Here is an 18,644-nt window from a genome sequence, read left to right on the forward strand (position 1 = left end):
AACTGATTTCTCCCCAGACACCACCTCTTTTCAGTTTTTCAACACCAGTGATATTGCCCTCTGTCCCCCAACAGAGGGGGGCGGTGGGGGCAAAACAGAGTGATACTCAGCTGAGGTCCGTCAATTATCTGTTCTGCATTCAACCTGATTTAAGCACTGATTCAGCAGTAGTGGAATCTTGACGTCAGGATTTATTAGCTCGACATCTGTAGTGGTTTATAAAATGATTAGTTGAAATACCCTCTTCTTTTTATAAGCATCCCGCAAGATAACGTTGGTGCAAAGGCACACTCTGGAAAGGTCCGATTTTACAACACCTATAACTTGTTATCAATCTTGTTAATGTGAACGTAGTGCTGGCTGAAACTTGTCCTGGGTATACATGTCTGCATTTATTTTAACTTTTTTTTTTGTTACACGTTTTACGCCCCCACCCACGGTATTGTTTCAACCCATCTATATGTCTGCATCTCTAGAATAGTAAGTACACTAGGTATAAATAAAAAGTCTAATGCGATTATTAGGGTACAATACCCCATAATCAGTCATAATCGTTATCAAAGACGCCCTCAAATCTGAGGTTGAGTGCGCCCTGTTGGTAATAGCTTACTAGGTGGGGTGATGCCAGTGATGAAGCATGCCATATCATGTGGATGAGTCTTCCTCATCCAACAGGGCTGGCTTAGCAGCTTTCCCTAGGACATTGGCAGAATGACTTAATAGGCCATTCCCCTTATCTCCACCATGCGTTTTGTGATTTTTATCTCCAAAATATACCAGGGATAGCGGGGAAGTCCCAGCGGTGAAGGTATCTGAGGTCCAGGGACCCCCAGCATCTGCCAGGGATGGTGGAAGGAGCCCTAGAAGAACAAGGTTTCTGAGGCCATGGGACCCTATCCTGCGTATCCCAGGGATAGCACAGATTCCCAGTTGAGCATCCGACAGATAGTGCGAAAGCCACAGGTACAGAAAGTATCCGGGCCCGGTAATCCTTTCCAGAGAATCCCAAGTATGGTTGGTAAGCACTCTGCAGAGTGGGTATCCATGGCTCTGGAGACTTCTCCAGGGTATCCAAAAATGGAGGAACAAATCATTGGGATGGTGGGGGAGCAGGGGCATAACACAGGACCCTGCAGCCACTACGATTGGGCTAAGGGGGACAACTGCAAATATCTGACACATAGGGGAGAATCAAGGGGCCCCTCTTCACATTCTGCAGAAGGTTATCATCGTTTTGTATTATGCCACTGTGTGGGAGCCTTGGGAGAAGGTATCCGAGGCTACTGGACCCCCACAGTATTCCGGAAAAGTGGGGAAATTTAAGTCTGAAAAGATTTCGAGGCTATGTGAGCCTCCAGAGTATGCTGGAATGGTGCGAGGTCTGGTACCCTAATTGGAGCCTTGGCAACCTCTTCAGAATCAAGGGACCCTCTCCAGAGTATCCCTGGGATTGCTAGCGAACCCTGGTACCCACGTCAGAACTCTGGTACCCTCTGCAGAGTCTAGGGATCCTCAACGGAGTATCCCAGGGACTGTGAGAGAGCCCTGGTACTCTCTTCAGAGTCCAGGGATCGTCTCCAGAGTATACCAGGGACAGTGAGGGAGCCCTGGTACCCTCTTCAGAGTCCAGGGACCGTCTCCAGAGTATACCAGGGACAGTGAGGGAGCCCTGGAACTCTCTTCAGAGTCCAGGGACCCTCTCTGGAGTAGCCCAGGTATGGTGAGGGATCCCTGGTACCCTCTGTAATGTCGCAATATGTGATGGCGTGACTAAGTCGTGACGTATGCTACACATTCTGGCCAGTTAATAAAAGGGCAGGAGCACATCCACGTCGGCCAGTTGGCGACGGAGACAGGGATCTGCAAATACACCTCATATAAGGCTCCTGTGGTTATTAATGTGCTAGGCCCCCAGCCCCTAACAATCACGTCCATCCATTTAGTGTCCGAACTGACAGCGATCTGCAATTACACCTCATCTAAGGCTCCTGTGGTTATTAATGTGCTAGGCCCCCAGCCCCTAACAATCACGTCCATCCCTTTAGTGTCGGAACTGGCCAAGTTCCGCCTCTCTTCACCAGGCAGAGTGTCGGCCGAGCGCGGGTGGGACAGCGCACAAGTAGGCAGCGCACCAGCGCACGTGGAGGCAGCATCCAGCGCTGTGCACCCTGTGGCATTGAAGGGGAGGCCTGGATGGGGCCGCAATCGGCCCCGCCCATTTCCGACCAGTAATTCCTCACGCACCTGGAGGAAAGCCCGGGAGCCACGTGGGGGAGGAACTGAAGAGCACCGTGCCCTGCCTGGGAGTGAGTGCACCCAGCCACACCCTGCAGAAGTACCCGGGGAAGGTGAAACTGAGGCAGATCACACCCCAACACCAGAATATAGTGCCACAGGACGTCCGAGAAGGTTACAAGACCGCGACACGAGTTCCTCATTCAGAGCTGCAATCACCCTGCCACTGCAATAAGTATCCCAGAGACAGTGAGGTGCAGCGCTCGTCCAGGGTGTTATCTGCTCCAGCGCTGCTGGTACGTCATCCATCCCGAGACTGGAAGGCGGTCTCTTTGGCAGCACGCCGGAAAGACGGAGTAGGGTGCGTGTGCAGAATACATGTCGCAAATTCCCCCCATTGAGCCCTTCATAGTCGAAGGATCCTCGTCATCCCTGGCGCCCAAATGGAAGGATTGGGTCGACCGCCTAAAGATCTTCTTTGAAGCTACTAAAGTGCACAAAGAACAAAAGAAGCCATGCTGCTCCACTTGGGACGGAAAGACATTCACAATATTGCCAAAATGATTGTGGAAGTGACGCCAAAGAATCACCACACCTTAATAAATGCCCTAAATGCTCACTTTGAGCCCATGGCCAATCAGGACTACGAGAAATTCATCTTTCGTCAGGCCCGGCAACTTCCGGATGAGTCACTGGACACCTACCATGCCCGGCTAAAAAATCTGGCTTCAACGTGTGGGTTCCAGGATGAAACGGAGGAGATAAGAGGGCAGATTATTCAAGGCTGTGCTTCTGCCAAGCTTAGGGAACGAATCCTTGAGGAATCTGGAAAACCGCTGGCAGAGATTCTGACTCTTGGACGCACCAAAGAGCTATCCAAAGCTCGGGCGGCTCACATGGTACCAGTAAAGACCGAACCGGTCAACGCAGTCACCACCAAACCAGCGTCGAGAGGGAACTGGAGAGGCCCTCGCGGCGGCGCCTGCCACCACCTGTGGATACTGTGGGGGAACACCCCATCCATCTGTCGACTGTCCCGCAAAGGGAAAGAGATGCCCAGTCTGTAGGCGACTCAACCACTTTGAAAAGGTGTGTAGAGCCAAGAAATTCCGCAAGCCGCGATCAAGGGTCAACGCAGTGATGGAGGATGACAAATCGCCAAGTGATACGGACGATGAGGGGGAAGAGAGACTGTGACTCGCAATATATCCCACTTCAAACGATTTGATGCCACGACCATGGACCTTGTTGCGATCTCAGTGGACTCTGCCGCGTCTTCCAGTGCTCCCACCGTCAGGAGTGGCCCCTTTGAGGACCCTGATTTGAGTGATGTCGGAGTCGATGAGGCGGAGGTGAGCACTGATGTCCCCGCCGTGTCTGACCATCCACCATCTGAAGAGGCTCCAGAGGTGGCTGATCATTCGCTGCCTGGTCGAGGTCTGTCCCAATACAGCTTGCAGAGAAACCCTGCACCCTCATCCCGACTGCGAGGATATGTAATGTAAGACTGTTCCTTATTTGTTATTCTGTTCATTGCATGCCCATGCTGCAGAGGTGGGGAAATGGAGTCCCATGGGGCAATCAGAAGTACATGCATAATGTTGTGTTGTTTAAAACCTTGTTGGGGAGGAATGTAATGTCGCGATATGTGATGGCGTGACTACGTCGTGACGTATGCTACACGTTCTGGCCAGTTAATAAAAGGGCAGGAGCACGTCCACGTTGGCGACGGAGACAGCGATCTGCAATTACACCTCATCTAAGGCTCCTGTGTGTTATTAATGTGCTAGGCCCCCAGCCCCTAACAATCACGTCCATCACTTTAGTGTCGGCACTGCCCAAGTGTGCGACACAACACCCTCTTCAGAGTCCAGGGACAGTGAGGGAGCCCTGGTACCGTCTTCAGAGTCCAGGGACAGTGAGGGAGCCCTGGGACCCTCTTCAGAGTCCAGGGACAGTGAGGGGGCCCTGGTACCGTCTTCAGAGTCCAGGGACAGTGAGGGGGCCCTGGTACCGTCTTCAGAGTCCAGGGACAGTGAGGGAGCCCTGGGACCCTCTTCAGAGTCCAGGGACAGTGAGGGAGCCCTGGGACCCTCTTCAGAGTCCAGGGACAGTGAGGGAGCCCTGGGACCCTCTTCAGGTCTAGGGATCCTCTCCAGAGTATACCAGGGACGGTGAGGTAGTCCTGGTACCATCTTCAGAGTTTAGGGACCGTCTCCAGGGTATACCAGGGACGGTGAGGGAGCCCTGGTACCCTCTTCAGAATCCAGGGACAGTGAGGGAGCCCTGGTACCTTCTTCAGAGTCCAGGGATCCTCTCCAGGGTATACCAGGGACGGTGAGGTAGTCCTGGTACCATCTTCAGAGTTTAGGGACCGTCTCCAGGATATACCAGGGACGGTGAGGGAGCCCTGGTACCCTATTCAGAGTCCAGGGACCCTCCATAGTGTATCGCATAGTTTCCCCCCTCCCCCCGTGTCAGTTACCGGGTTTGATTTCAAGTGCCGTGAATAAGTATGACCGGTCAGCGTGCTACAGGTCCACCAGCCCCTCACCCCCGGAGCCCTGTGGGCCCCCCCAGGCCTCACCTCCCGTCTCCAGGCGTGACTCCACCGGCCTCCTCTCCCTTCACAGCCCGCAGCCCAGCGCTCAACGACAGAAGGCCAGCACAGCCAATCGGAAAGCACGGTTGCACTGATTGGCAAGATAGGGGCGGGACTAAACGGGGTCGTTCGACTTCAACCACCCAGTTGGAACCGGAAATCAGCTTGGAAGTGAAAAGCCCATACCGGAAGTAAACGCTCCAACTGCCTCAGAGGTTACCGTACATTTTCACCAGGAAGTAGTAGCTCCAGCCACTGGGAAGCGAGTGTAGCAGAGGCTTCCGATAAAGAACTAGAGCGCTGAATTAGCAGTCTCACTGTGCCGCCCCTGGCGCCATGCTGTGGGACAAATCAGGGTTGCCACCACGGATTCCTGTATGCAAAAACCCGATTCCTGACGAAGGCGTTACAAGCGCAGAAACGTGTGTTGAAGACTTCTCCTCTGCCACAAATTTGTTCTTTTTTTATTGTAAGCTATATATACCAATGTATCAAGATATTTTGTAAAATGAGATATATGTTGATATAGTAACACACTTTTTAGAAATAAGGATGTCAACTCCTTTTGTCGTCTTTTTTTTTACTGATTTTAAATTGGTATAGTTCGCTTTATTGAAGAAAAAAAATGATATACATGTTATCCATGCTCTATGCAGTAGAAATTCTTTATTAATTGTGATGTTTCATTATGTGATTAAATCAATACTAGCTACATTGTCTTTTGCCTGAGATCTATACTATGTTGTGACTCGCACTGTCAGTACCCTGCTCCTGCAGGGCAGTGCACAACATTTTTGTCACAATCCTCTCTGCCTGTCATAGCGGGCTTTTCCTGCTCGTGATAGGTAAGGTTAAAAAAACATTATTTCTATTTAGTCCTAGTACATGACAATAGACCCATTTCAGACCTCAATAGAATTTAATGGGAGAAACACATTCTCCTGATTATTTAAAAAAATCCCACTTTCCCCTTCTAAAATGTTGGCATGGATGACTGACCCCCCCCCAAACCCATGTCTGAGGGCTCTGTTCACATCCTAATACTCTGCAGACACCTTACCATGCAGGGTTTAGGATTGTCTGGGAAACCAGCATAGTATACTAGTAGCGTGCTGCATTTAGAGAACCTGGTGCAGACAAATCCACACGGACTGACTGACCACCCCGAGAAGTCCAAGTCTCTCCCATCTGAGACCCTTTTTCAAGAAATCAAACACAGCAACATGGTGAATTTGGCAAACAGTTGTTTCTGTGACAAGCCCGAGATGTCATGCCAGTTGTTGAACAGATGCAACACTAAATTGATGACTCATGTCTTGGAGTACCAAGGAGTAGGGGTAACAGACAACCTGATACCTCTCAAAAGTCTGAAGATGAGTGGAAGATATCATACCAGATTATCTGTGGTTGGGCAGTGGCCCGTTAAAATAGCGGATCTGAACAAACTAATGGTTGAGTCCTCCTTGCCTTCTGAACCTAACTGGGCTCGACAATGCCTGCACCCACTGGATCCACTTGCCTTTTCGGACAACAACCACACCAAACAGCTTAAGCAAGCTGATCTGTATTGCTTGAGGATGCCCAATGCTTAGGACTGATGAATGAGCAATGAATCCTCCTGTAAAAGGCTTTGAAAGCCACAGCACTGACTGAAATGTGCCACGCCATCAAATACAATAGGTTGTTAAGATCAATGTATGAAGTCCCCTCCCAGAGGCCCTGGAGGATCTGAGGATGGGATTGGCGCCGTACTGGATAGTCGCAAGTCAGTCCCAGAAGCAACGGAAACCACGGCTGAAATCTCTGTATCAGAGTCACTAGAATCATGTCTGCCTTATGTTCCCTGATGTGATTCACCACTCTTGTTATAATTGCAAAGGGGGGCAAAACATAGTTGAGGCCCTCTCCAGTCCTGTTGGCAGGCGTCCACCTGCTACCCCACTGGATCCGGCCTCCAGCTGAAGAAAAGAGATACTTGCACATTCTCTCTGGACTCAAATAAGTCCCTGATCGGTGTGCCCCACTTGAGGCACAGGTGTTGGAATGCATGTGGGTGTATATTCTAGTCGCTGTAATCTTTCAGGAACCTGGAATTCAAATCCACTACTGAATTGGATAGGCCCTGGAGGAGAAGCACTGTGGCTTCCATGTCTTGTTGCAGACAGTTTTTCCCAAAATCCCAAGCAACCTCTGTCAGTAGCTGGGATCTGTTGCCCCCCACCATCCAGCTTTTTGACATACTGGTCTGCCGACACGTTGTCCATCTTCAGTAGGATTTAACAGGCTGCCCTCCCCTTCACTAAACTATGAGTGACAAACGACCCCGCCAAGAGTTCCAAACAGTTCATGTGCATGGATAACTCTTCTTGGAACCATCGTCCTCCTGTGGAAATATCTCTGTAAGGTGCCCCCAGCCCCAATGGCTGGCATCTGATTCGATGATCACATACTGCGTAGAGCCAAAGATGGCTCGGCCATTCCACACCTTCATGTGGTCTACCCTGGCCTCCTGTGTCAGGGAGACTTCTTTTGTGTAAGATACCCCTTTCTGAAGGTGGGTCATCTTGAGTCTTTGCAAAGTCCAGTAGTGAAGCAAATCTGGAAAAAAAGCTTGTATTGATGAGGACAATAGACCCAACATCCTGGCGATAGACACCGCCAAAGATTTATATTGCCACTGATGCATAAATACAATTTTAAACAATGCCGTGTAGGAATGTATTTTTTACAATCATTACCCGACCCCAAAAAGGTTGTTACTCTGTGGCGTCCTTTTTTTAATTCAATCAAGAAAGACCAGGTGATTGTATAACACCCAAGAATGAACTGTAACCCTTGTTTTTATCAGTTTGGTTTTACTGACCGCTTTTGTATTCGCAATTGTATTGAATTCTTTTAATGGATGTTTTTTAATTGATTTAAAAAATGTTGAATATGGATGGCTGTTTTTACTGTGCTAATCTATACTTTTGTGATCTTATAAAATATGTATCGAATAAAGTGAATTGACTGACTGACTTGACAATCTGTTGATATTTCTCTCCATTTGTGTATGCTTTCTGCGGTCCTGCCCCCTAGTTTTGCCAGGGAAGAAAATCAGACTCACCTGTAGCATTCTGGTAACCTCTACCGGAACCTCATCCTGAGTTGCTTCGCTGATATTTGTTCCAGGAAGGGAAGAAGGGGGTAAAACCCCTTTGGTCAGTCCAGTCGGTTTCCTTCAAGCCCCGGACACCCTGGGGACTATTGTAGAAGGGGCAGCTGGATGAGCATCCATTGCCATCTCAAGATGCAATGGCTTGTCCTGACAAGCTCATCAGGAATGATCAACACCCGTTCTTGGGTCCTTAATTCATTTTCACAGGAAAGTAATAATGGTAGCGTCCAACTCGGGGGTGGCAGCCACTTACCGTCAATAGATGGCCTGGGGCATTCAGCTTGTAAGCAGTTCCACACCTCCTTATCCAGAGGTTGTCTAAGCTGTTGCCTCAGATAGAGCGCCACTTCAAGCTAAGGCTTTACTCCAAGAAGCAGGGATGTCTATTATCTTCAGGGTCAAACAAGTCTGCGTGCTGACCCTGGTCATCAGAGGGTTTGCTATGTTCTCTCCTTAGCTTTTTAGTAGCCACTCCAGAGGGATGCCAATCCCTAGATCTCTTAGACCATAGTCGGCATAATCAGAATTAAGGGACTCAGTATCTCTCTTGTCCTCTGGCCGGTCATGGTCCTGGTTGGTAAGGTGAGGCTTCAATGTTTGGAAGAGCCCACTTGGACCTGTCATCTTGCCCGAATCAAGATCTGGCTGGGACATATGGTGCGCCTGTGAGCAGCGTGCTGTTTCCCCTGCTGCTTGTTCTGCTATCTGCGACAGCCATCATCCCCAATTTCTTTGCAACTCTCTGTTATTTAGGTTGCTGCAATGTATTTTGCTGCTTTTCATTTTTGCGTTGCTCTGTTTTTTGTCTGCTCCTGTTTTTCCCCGCTCTGTGCCCTTCCCCCTCCTGCTAGCCACCCCCCCCCACCTCCTAGAATTTCCTATGGAGGCCGCAGTGCAGATGCACACATCAAGGGTGCCGTTGTTATGCCAAAGGAAAGCCCATCTGCACCCATCATCACCTGAATCGCACCAAGCCCCAGGAACCCTGGCTCTACCACCACTCAAAGATACACCACCACGAGCTCAAACTCCTGGACACAGGACTCAGCAATAACTGCTGCTGGACCCCTAGCCAATCCATGGTAGGACCTTTCTCCTGCCAGCATAGCCTCTTCTCCTGGAACACCATTGATGCAGCACAAGCGGCAACCACCACCACGCCTACCATGACCACCCAGATCATCTCCACTGCCTCCTGCTCAATGCACAATCTCTCTGCAAGCACACCATCAAGATTTGGGATACCATCACCTCCCTCACCCCAACGTCATCTTCCTCACCGAGACCTAAATTGGTAACAGTTAATAGGAGCGCACTGCACATTCAGGTCAATGTAGATTAGCAATTTGTAGAAGGGTGCTCAAGATGAGAAGGGGCCGGTCACCACAACCCCAAAGATCAACCTGATGGTTGAGTAAACAGTTTAAAGTTCCTCTGAGCACTCCATAAATTACACACAGTCTCTGTAAATTCTTCTTTGATCGATTTATTGTCCAGTTCAAATTATATTTATTTATTTCAGGTTCCTCCAATTTATAAGACGCAGCCAACACGTGTTTCGTCACGTCTGTAAAGACAATTGACTTCTTCAGGGCTGCAACCCAAAATAGAGGGTTACCTGTCACCTATCTATCCGAAGATGAATGATATTGGTAGGAAAAAACCCTGTAAGGTATCTAAAATAAAGACTAGATCTGAATCTCCCACTCTGAAGGATCTGCCTGATGGAGGAGTGCGGCAGCTGAATAAAACAAAATGGCCACTGAGCTTTTAAGAGGCTTCTTTAGCTCCACAGAGTAAGGACGGAATCCTCTGAAGAGGAGTGCACAGTTGACGTGGCGCTGGAATGCCTCATGAGGGTATTAACCTCATGCACTCCCTCCCGCAAAGATGCCGGGACGAAGAAACCCCTTGAGTGGAGATCCATCGGGGGTTAATCGGCAGGGGTGAAGCGTGCATAGACAAAAGACTGGCACAGAAGCTCCTGCTCATATGCAAGCAAAACACAAAGTTATGCAAGGTAAAGTAACAGTAAAGCAGGACATTAACAAGCAGAAGGTACGTATCTCCACTGCTGTGAGCAGCAAAGAAAGAGGAAGCGGAAATGCGACAAGATCCTTTATATGGATGTCTGGACTGGGAGTAGACATTTTGTATCACATGTTTTTTGGTAGTTTGTTATACATGCTTAGTGGGTAACGTAGTTCTTATTCTAATTGGCCGCTGTGAATAAACAGTAAAGAAAGTTCAGCATAATCTGAGCTTCCGGGTCTTGACATAGAATCACTTAATCTCCCCGTGCCTACAAATAATGAACGTGTCCTTGTGTAATGTAACTAGTGCTTAGGTAAAGAGCTCCAATACCTTCGTATTGAGTTAGCGCTAAATGAAACTGCAAAAAAATCTAACAAGCACTGGCGTTGCCAATAGGTTTCGCAGTAGGAAAGTTGGAGCTATTGGTTTTGTAAATGACAAAGCCCTTTATGTTTTTAAAATGTAAACAAAAATAAAAGGCATTGTTATTTGCAATTGTAATAGCTCCAACTTTCCCACTGCGAGACCTATTGGCAACGCCAGTGCTTGTTTAATTAACTATCATCCTCTGGTAATAGCCATTTCAGCACTTTTCGCCAGAATTAGTGAATTAAATTCCATCTGGAGCCATGTCTGGATCCTCTTGTCTGAGGATGTTTAAAGGGGACTTTGTTTCTTCCACCCAGATGTAGTGATGATTGATACATTTTGCTGAACCCTAGATAATTAAGCAGTGCATATTGAACCCGTTTATACAGAGGAGTTGTTCATTGATCATGTTTATCCGAATCCAAATATTGGCCCAAAAAGTGTGACTTGCACCCGTCATTTTATAAGTCTCAGTCCTCCTGCTAAAAGGCTTTCTTGGTGGCTGACTGCTTACAACTGTTTTTTAGGTGTTTGTGTAATTTAAAATCTGCCTGTATCTTGTAGCTGCTTCAGAGTGTCGGGTGCACAAATGGCAAAACATTTATGCAGTCACTCGAGTTTAACAGAGTGAGCATAGTGCATCAAGGCATTGGTGCTTTCCCGTGGTGCTCTCTCCCTCTAAGATGCTGAAACATTTCAGGTAGCCACCAAATGCCTGGCTGTGCTCTGGTGTTCATGGGGTAGTGACACGGCAAAAGGTCAAACCAACCACAAGGGTAGTACATAAGGGTTTTGAGGACTAATGGGTCTTCGGCTGTTGGGGTGAAGGTGTGATGGGGGTGTGGGGGGAGTAGTTGCAACATTACTGATGGGGACGGGACTGCTCATAAAGTGGCACAACTTTTTGGAGAGTTCCAGAATAAGGCAGGACTTTTGATTTCTTTTTTTGCTATTGTGTTTTGACCAGTGATTTCCACTATTTAGTCCGTTCGTGTACCTATGCAAGTAATTTCCTTGGGTATATTCACGTTTTCATATGGAACAGCAATTGTCAGTCTGGGATTCCGCCTTTCCATACAGCCTCTGTTTGCGTGTCAGTTCTAGTGCGGTGCCTCTGGTAGAAATGCGCTTGGCTGGGGTGTTCAACGCCTGCTGTATAGTTAGGTTAAGTTGGTTGTTGCACATAGGTGGGCTTTTGAATATTTTAGATAGAAAACGCTATTAACGTAATTACCGAAAAGTTATTACTTATCCCCCCGCAGTAATTGGTAGTTACCGCTATTGGTGTTTACCGCAGCGGTAGTATCATACCACTAGCAGTAATTGCCCCGCTTGTGGGAGTGTGACTGGCTGAGCCTGCTTTCTTAGATGGGGCACTGGGTGCGTATGTGGGGGGGAACTGCCAGGCGACCTCGCAGTGCTGCACAACTGGGCGAATAAGTAATGTCAAATAATTATTCTCCATGACTTTTAATTGATCGTCCGGGGTAGCGAATGCCCATTGATTGGAAAAAAGAAGCGGTGTTGCTTTGCACGGGCTTCCCTGCCTGTTTCTATGGCGACCGAGGTAATTTCCCGTCTGAGGATCTCCGTTGCCCTCTGATTGCACTTCTGCGGTTTCAGCCAGCAGTGGCAGGGAAGCGTTAAGACACGATAGCTTCCTCCTCTCTTAAATAGCTTTGATTGAGTGTGAATCAACAATACACGCTGATTTTGCATTGTTGACATATTCACAAATGTCTCCGTAAGTGCTTTCTCGTTTTCTTCCTCACTAAAGAGAGCGCTCTTTAATTACGTGGCTTCTGACACGCGCTTTTGCAGGCGCAGTGTATGTGTTTTTTTTGCTAGGAGTCTTGCTGTGGTATTTTGTACAATGTAGTCTAGTGCAGTCTAGTAATAAACCTTAATGTACCTGTCTGCAACTCATACGTCCTGAGTGCGATGCCCAGGGGAGGATCCTGGTAAACAGGTTTATCGTGAGACAAAGATAAAAAAGAGAAACGGGCGGGAGAGCCTGGTGGGGGCGGGAATGCGAGCGAGGGGAGGAGAATGGAGGGGGAGGCAAGACAGAGGCAAGGAGTGTGGCAAATGGTTGGAGGGAAGCCGGATGGGGGCGGGAGAGCCTACGAAAGAAGCACACAGTCCTCGGAAAGTAAAACATGAAAAAAAATGCACATGAAATGAAGGAAATGGCAGAAGACAAAATAGAAACAAGACAGTGGCGCCAAGTCAGTAATTGGAAAAATGTAAAGCGGAAGTAATTAAGTAGTCATCCGGTATGACTCACGTAAGGGCCCGGATTGAAAACAGCTGAAACGTGAACCTCGTAGTGGGTTCGCTTCAGTGCATGTATGACAGGAAATAACATCGAATTTCTTCACTGCTAAAAAAAAAAAGAAGTAAATGAATATCGTGAAAGGTGGGCACAGAGATGTTCAAGCAGGCACAGTGTGGCGAAGAGCAAGTGATGCGTGGTTAATGGCAGCGGGCAAGTGATGCGTGCCTCAGGGCAGGGGGCACTAAAATGTGATGTGAACAAATACGTGTGCCTCGCGCTGAAGCTTTAAACAAAGAGCGGCCGGGAAGCTGAAAGCCATGAATAATTAGGGGAGGAGACACGCTGGGAGAAGCCCTTTGATGTGGTGGCGGCCGTAGGGAGGGAGGCTGATGCGCGTGCTTGTTTGCTCACGTGATTCACGTGAACTTTAAGAAAACCGCAGGAACGAAGCCCTTGGTTTGACGTGGATTTTGCCGGCATGAATTCTCGCTCCGCTCAATGCGCTTGCGCGCATTGATAGGTCGCGAGACCTAAAAAGGATTAGACAATGGGTACTCACAAACATTTTCCCAGAGGCAAAAAAGTTTGGTCTGTGGTATGACCGAGAGCCGTGAGGGGGGAGTAAATTGGGAGTACAGGAAGCAAAGCATGTATATCTACTGACTGAGTTGCACAATGTAAAATCAGAAAGCCTAGGATCAATTCCGGCTTCCCCACTAGACCAAATCGTGTGAGCCTAGGCAATTGTTTTATTTTTCTTTGCCTCCTTTTTCTTCATAATCACATATTAGAGGACCTTGAAATCCCTGTCTTTAGGATGTGGGAGGTACAAAACCTTCTCTCCTTTGTGGTTTAATGAACTATAATGTTGTCCATGTATAATAGTAACCCAGGCCACCCAGAGGGTGCACATGACAACTGAATTGCATCTTGGTTCACCGTTGGCAGTGTTGATGGAGCAAGGATTCGCACGTATAGCGCTCTGCTCGTATGCAAAACCCTTGTCTAAACGGAATAATAATATTAACACCATTGTTCGTCATTTGTAAAGTGTTTTCCCTACACGCGGGTGTCCCTAGGATGCTTGCTTGTTTGTCTTTTCACGTACTAACGAAGCTTGCACTGAAAATGGCTGCTTTGCCGCAATTCAGTCTGCGCATGCGTCGGTCATACCCATGTGATGTGACGCACTCGCATTCTGGAGGGATTCTGTGCTCATGCGCATTGATGCTGAATATGGCCGCTTGTCTCTCACCACGCTCTCTGCTTACTGCAGCAGCTTTAGCCTATCTATTCTTTCGCATTAATCCCTAATGCTATAGTTATTATAAAAGTAAGGGTTGGTTATCTCTTATCGTGGTATACAGTGCGATCATTTTTATGTATGATTCTAATTTGTTTTCGCTTACTTTTCATGTACCGCGTCTTTGTGGGCTGGGTAATCATGAGCGGAGCCATGCTTGAAGCTCTGCTGGGCACCGTCACGTGACCAGAGAAAGTTCCAACTGCGCAGAAGCTAAACCTAGCCAGCTGGCTCCTGAAGCACAATGCGCCTGGGAACGTCGCTGGGAATACGGCACCTCACCTTGGAAATAGCAATACTGTTGCTACCTATTGAAAACTGTCCTGTACTGCTGTATTCTATGCATGGGAACGTGAACCTGAGGGGCGGGTATTCAAATTCGCATATTTATCATGTGAAACTAAATTCTAGGAGGTGGTAAAGACCACACCACCTCTCCTGACCAATCACAATATGGGAAACTGTCACTTGCAACATTAGGGGGTGGTCTGAGGGTCCCCAAAATTGTATAATTACCCTAGTTTAGCTTAGGAAAATTGTCCGACTTGTCCGAGTAGCAGACCTGTCACTGACCCTACGATCTCAATAGGTGCTCATTCTGAAAGTGCTGCGGAGCACTTTGTCCATACTTTCCACAAACTCCCAAGGGGTGGAAAATCCTAAGTGCTGGCGAAGCACTTTGCTGGGGAATTCGAAAATCCAATCGGGGTTTCTGGCGGATTACTTGCAGGAGGGGGTAACGCAGGCGTTGCTGTCCGAAGCTGTGGGTGTTGGTCGTACCCTGGGAGGCCAGTCCTTGATCCGAACCTGAGGGGTATCCTGTCCTTATTCTCCGTGAGCTGTACCTGCTCACAGTCTGGCATTCCTTTTCTGAGGGTCCCTGTCCCCGTCTTCCCAACTGACCCGTGGCCAGGGTTGGTCTTCAGTCTGAATTAGGTAAATATAGATTGTGGGTTTGCGTATCTTTTTATCTCTTTCTTTCTCTCTCTCTCTCTGATCTATTAAAGCATTCTTACCTATGTTATTGCCTTATTGCCATTGAACTTATATGTGCCTGAATTTTAGTTGGTTCCTTCTCTCCCCTTTCCTTTAGTAATTCATTGATTTTATAATCCATAGCATGTTCCCGTTTTTCCCTTTCCTTTAGTGGATTGCAGTAAAAGTAGCAAGAATAGTTCAATACTTAGGTTAAGTACATGTTCTAGGTCCCATTCCCATCCTATGTTCTAGTGTGAAGTTGCAGTGAATAGTATGTGCTAAACTTCTCCCTGTAGTTTCCCACATATTCTAAATGGTCATATTGTTTGTGCAAAGTTATCTTTTGGTATTGATTTTGATGCTTGATATATTACTCTGTGTATCGCTTATTATTTTGGCGTCTTCACTTTGAATTCTTATATAAAAACTAGAACTTAATCAGGTGTCTGTGGTCATTTTACAAAAACTGTGGAAAGTATATTGTGGATTTTAAGGTGTATTGGATGTTAGGCCTGTCTACTTTTCCTTAACAGCTCCAGGTCCGTCAAGGAATTGCGCCTGTGGTAAGTCGGGTGCATGGTAAGCAGAGGTAAATCCAAACTTGATTACTCCTAGCAGCGTGCAGGAGGAGAAATCCTCACCCAGTTTCACCCAAACGAAATTAATGAGTTCTTCACGCCAAGGGCCCAGTGCGTGTTAGAGAATTGGTATCCCGGGAGACCTGGGGAAAACTGCGCGCTCTAGCAGTAATTTCTGGTAGCAGAGGATGGTTTGGACTAGTTAGATTAGGTAGACAGGATAGTCATAAACAAACCGTGAATACAAAAACGTGCTGCTGATTGTTACTGTATTTTTACAATATTTTTGAAATATGTTTTTATATGTAAATGTTCATGAATTTGCATTGCTGTTATAAATACTGTATGTTGAATTAACCCAGAATTGTTTGTAAATGTTCAGTGTAGTCTGAATCCCCGGGGAAGTATTTTAGCTAACGGTGAGTAGAATCCGGTTAGCTGTTGAAGTCACTAAGCTTGAGGTATTAGTGCAGGGTTAAGGATAACTGGAAGCACTAATTAGGACCTTTGTTCTGGAGTGAATGATAGCTACGAGTCCGTTATAAAACTTTCATTGCGATATCACCTAGTAAGGGTCGCATACGGAAGGAGTAGTAGGGTCTCCGAGGCTTGTCTGGTAAGTAAAATAGTTCGCTGGTGAAATCCTGGCTCAGTACATATCCCCGACTAAGGTGGATGAGCCAGAAGAATAACGGGTTCTATGTTACTAGTGTGAAGGGACAGGCAAAGAAGTCTATCCAGAGTGAATGAAAAGTAGACAGAAGTGGTTTACTAGTAGCGAAAGAAAAGTCTTTTCTCTTTTTAGAACACTCAGACATAGTGGCAAACGTTGCGTGTTATTAACTAAAACTTGCACTCGCACTTTAGAGAGAGTAAAAAGTTTCCGTTACCTTGTGAAGGCGGGAGTCAGTCGGAGAGCTGCCCTGACGTCACTCCGTGCCGCGCTGGTATTGGTCAGGACAGCGGGTGTGTAGTGAAGCTGAATTTGTGAAGGAGGGGTGAGTGCCGGAGCGTGAGACTTGTTCTCGTGAAAGGCCGCGCACCCATTGGTTAAGAATTTCTGTATTCACAGACCGGATTGGGTATTGTGAAATAAAAGTCGCGCTAGCATTGGAAGTACAAAAGTAACCAAAATTGATCAAGCCGAGTTCAAAGAGAGTCCCGAAGATTATATGTGGTATCCAGATTTTATACCTCATCCCAAATACCTAGGATTTTATAAGGATCAGCTTATACGAGGTAGACCGCACATGATGTATGGAATAAAGAGAAAATTGTCATTTTCGGATAAAGTAAAGAATTTTTTCAAAACTGACAAGCCCATTAGAACGAGAGAAGGTGTACTCATTCCCCCGCCAAATACCCCTGCCTCTTTTATGTTGTTTGATAAAGGGTATCACACTTGTGTCTGGCTAGAAAATTGGGCAAAGTATACTCTAGATGACGGAGTCCTGGCATTCCCTGTTGAAGGTACATTTAATGGTCGGATCCTGTTTAACTTAAGGACCCGCATGAATGAATTACACCCTAGACCTAGGTTGACCCAGTACGAAGCTTTGGAGGAATGGGAGATTGAGGCTGCAGAGCGAGATAAACCCCGAATGGATAAAGGAGTGAGTAAGTGGTATCCCAGACTTCCCACGCCGACCAAAGAGCAGAAAATGAAACAGTGGAGGCAGTCTATGTTAACTGAAGGACTGTTTCCCATGATGGGAGTATTAGAGGAGAAAAAAGGAAAATGTAAAGCAAAAACCCATCACCTAGCACCTATGGGGGATGTAGAAGATGAACACCTGGAAGACTTGTTAATGAAGGACCCACCTCCCTATGTAGCAGAATCAGATTCGATGCATTCTCAAAGCTCTGTTACCAATTACCCCCGGAGTAGGAGGGAAAGTGATACAAACGGGATAGCTACAAGCAGTAAACCTAGTGGAAGGGATGAGTTTTGCAGACCTAAGTCCACAGTCCCGAATTATCAGCCATTCGGGGAAAGTCCCCCTCGATTGGTTACCCCGACTGCCCCGAGTATTTATCCATCCTTAGTACCCCAGGTATTACATGGCAATACTGTTGAAAGGGGGTTGCAGGAAAAAGAGAGAGAAGTCCTCTGTAAACAACGAGAGGATTTAGCCAGAACCATTGCACAGATGCATCCCCATCCTGAGGCCTTGACCATTCCGGTAACTATTGGTCCTGCTATCCCGATGTATAAGAATGACTTGATTAGTCCCCTTCCTCCTGTCATCACCCCAATACTGCCTACTCCTAGCTGCCAGACCCCGAGGAAAGAAGTATTCATAGATGAGGATCAGGAAAGTGAGTGTGAATCTGGAAGTTTAATGGATTTGCCCATAAGGGAGTCGAGGGCCAGTGTAATAGGGACAAGGAGTCAGCCCAGACAAAAGGAAGTGGTGATTGAAAGTGCATCTGGAATTAGGAACGCCTCTTTAGTTTCCCCTGAAGAATTAGACAGGTGGACAAAGGAGATAGAGAAAGAGACCACTTCTCAACCTAAAACATTGGAAATATATAAATTAAGAATAGAAATAGAAGAAATGATGGCTGGAAACGTGGGAGTTGAGCGCCTGAGCTCGTATAATGAAGAAGAGTTACTATTCATCAGTAAAAATCTTACCCGGAGTGCTAGGGTACTCCACGAAAAGATAATGGATGCCGCTACAGAAATGGGAGTTGATGTTAGTCGCTCCAAAGTTCTTCAGAAACCTTACAGAGTAGACTTCACAGACAAAGACCTAGAAAGCCTGAATGTGATGGGGAAACAGATCCAAGTAAAGGAATTATTGAAACTCCTGCAGAAATGGGGCGAAGTGGGGAAGTGGAGAACAAGGTGGGCAAAGAAAAAGGAAGGCAGCAGGGCTGGGTCAGTAACCTCAGAATTTGTATTAAAGGAAGTAACCCCAACAGAAAAGTTGTGTCCCATGAGGGAGGTCCCGGGAGGAAAGTATGTCCATGTCCCTTGGTCCAGACAAGACATTGTGTCATTTACAAATGACTTCCCGAAATTACGTGAGAAACCAGTTGACTGGTACCGACAGGTAGAGCGGTTCATAAAGGTTCAGAAATGCCTGTTGAAAGACCTGGATGGG

General features: G+C 47.2%; 1 protein-coding gene across 1 annotated transcript in view; it reads right to left on the reverse strand.

The window, feature by feature from the left end:
• Positions 1 to 4,976, reverse strand: part of PFDN6 (prefoldin subunit 6) — a 48,452-nt gene extending 43,476 nt beyond the window's left edge. The window contains exon 1 of the mRNA XM_086920623.1: positions 4,823 to 4,976. The gene's annotated coding sequence lies outside the window, so the exon portion shown is untranslated. The remainder of the gene's footprint in view (positions 1 to 4,822) is intronic.
• Positions 4,977 to 18,644: the final 13,668 nt, after the last annotated feature.

Source organism: Lissotriton vulgaris, chromosome 5 (assembly GCF_964263255.1).
Source record: "Lissotriton vulgaris chromosome 5, aLisVul1.2, whole genome shotgun sequence".
In the NCBI taxonomy this organism is placed as follows: domain Eukaryota; kingdom Metazoa; phylum Chordata; class Amphibia; order Caudata; family Salamandridae; genus Lissotriton; species Lissotriton vulgaris.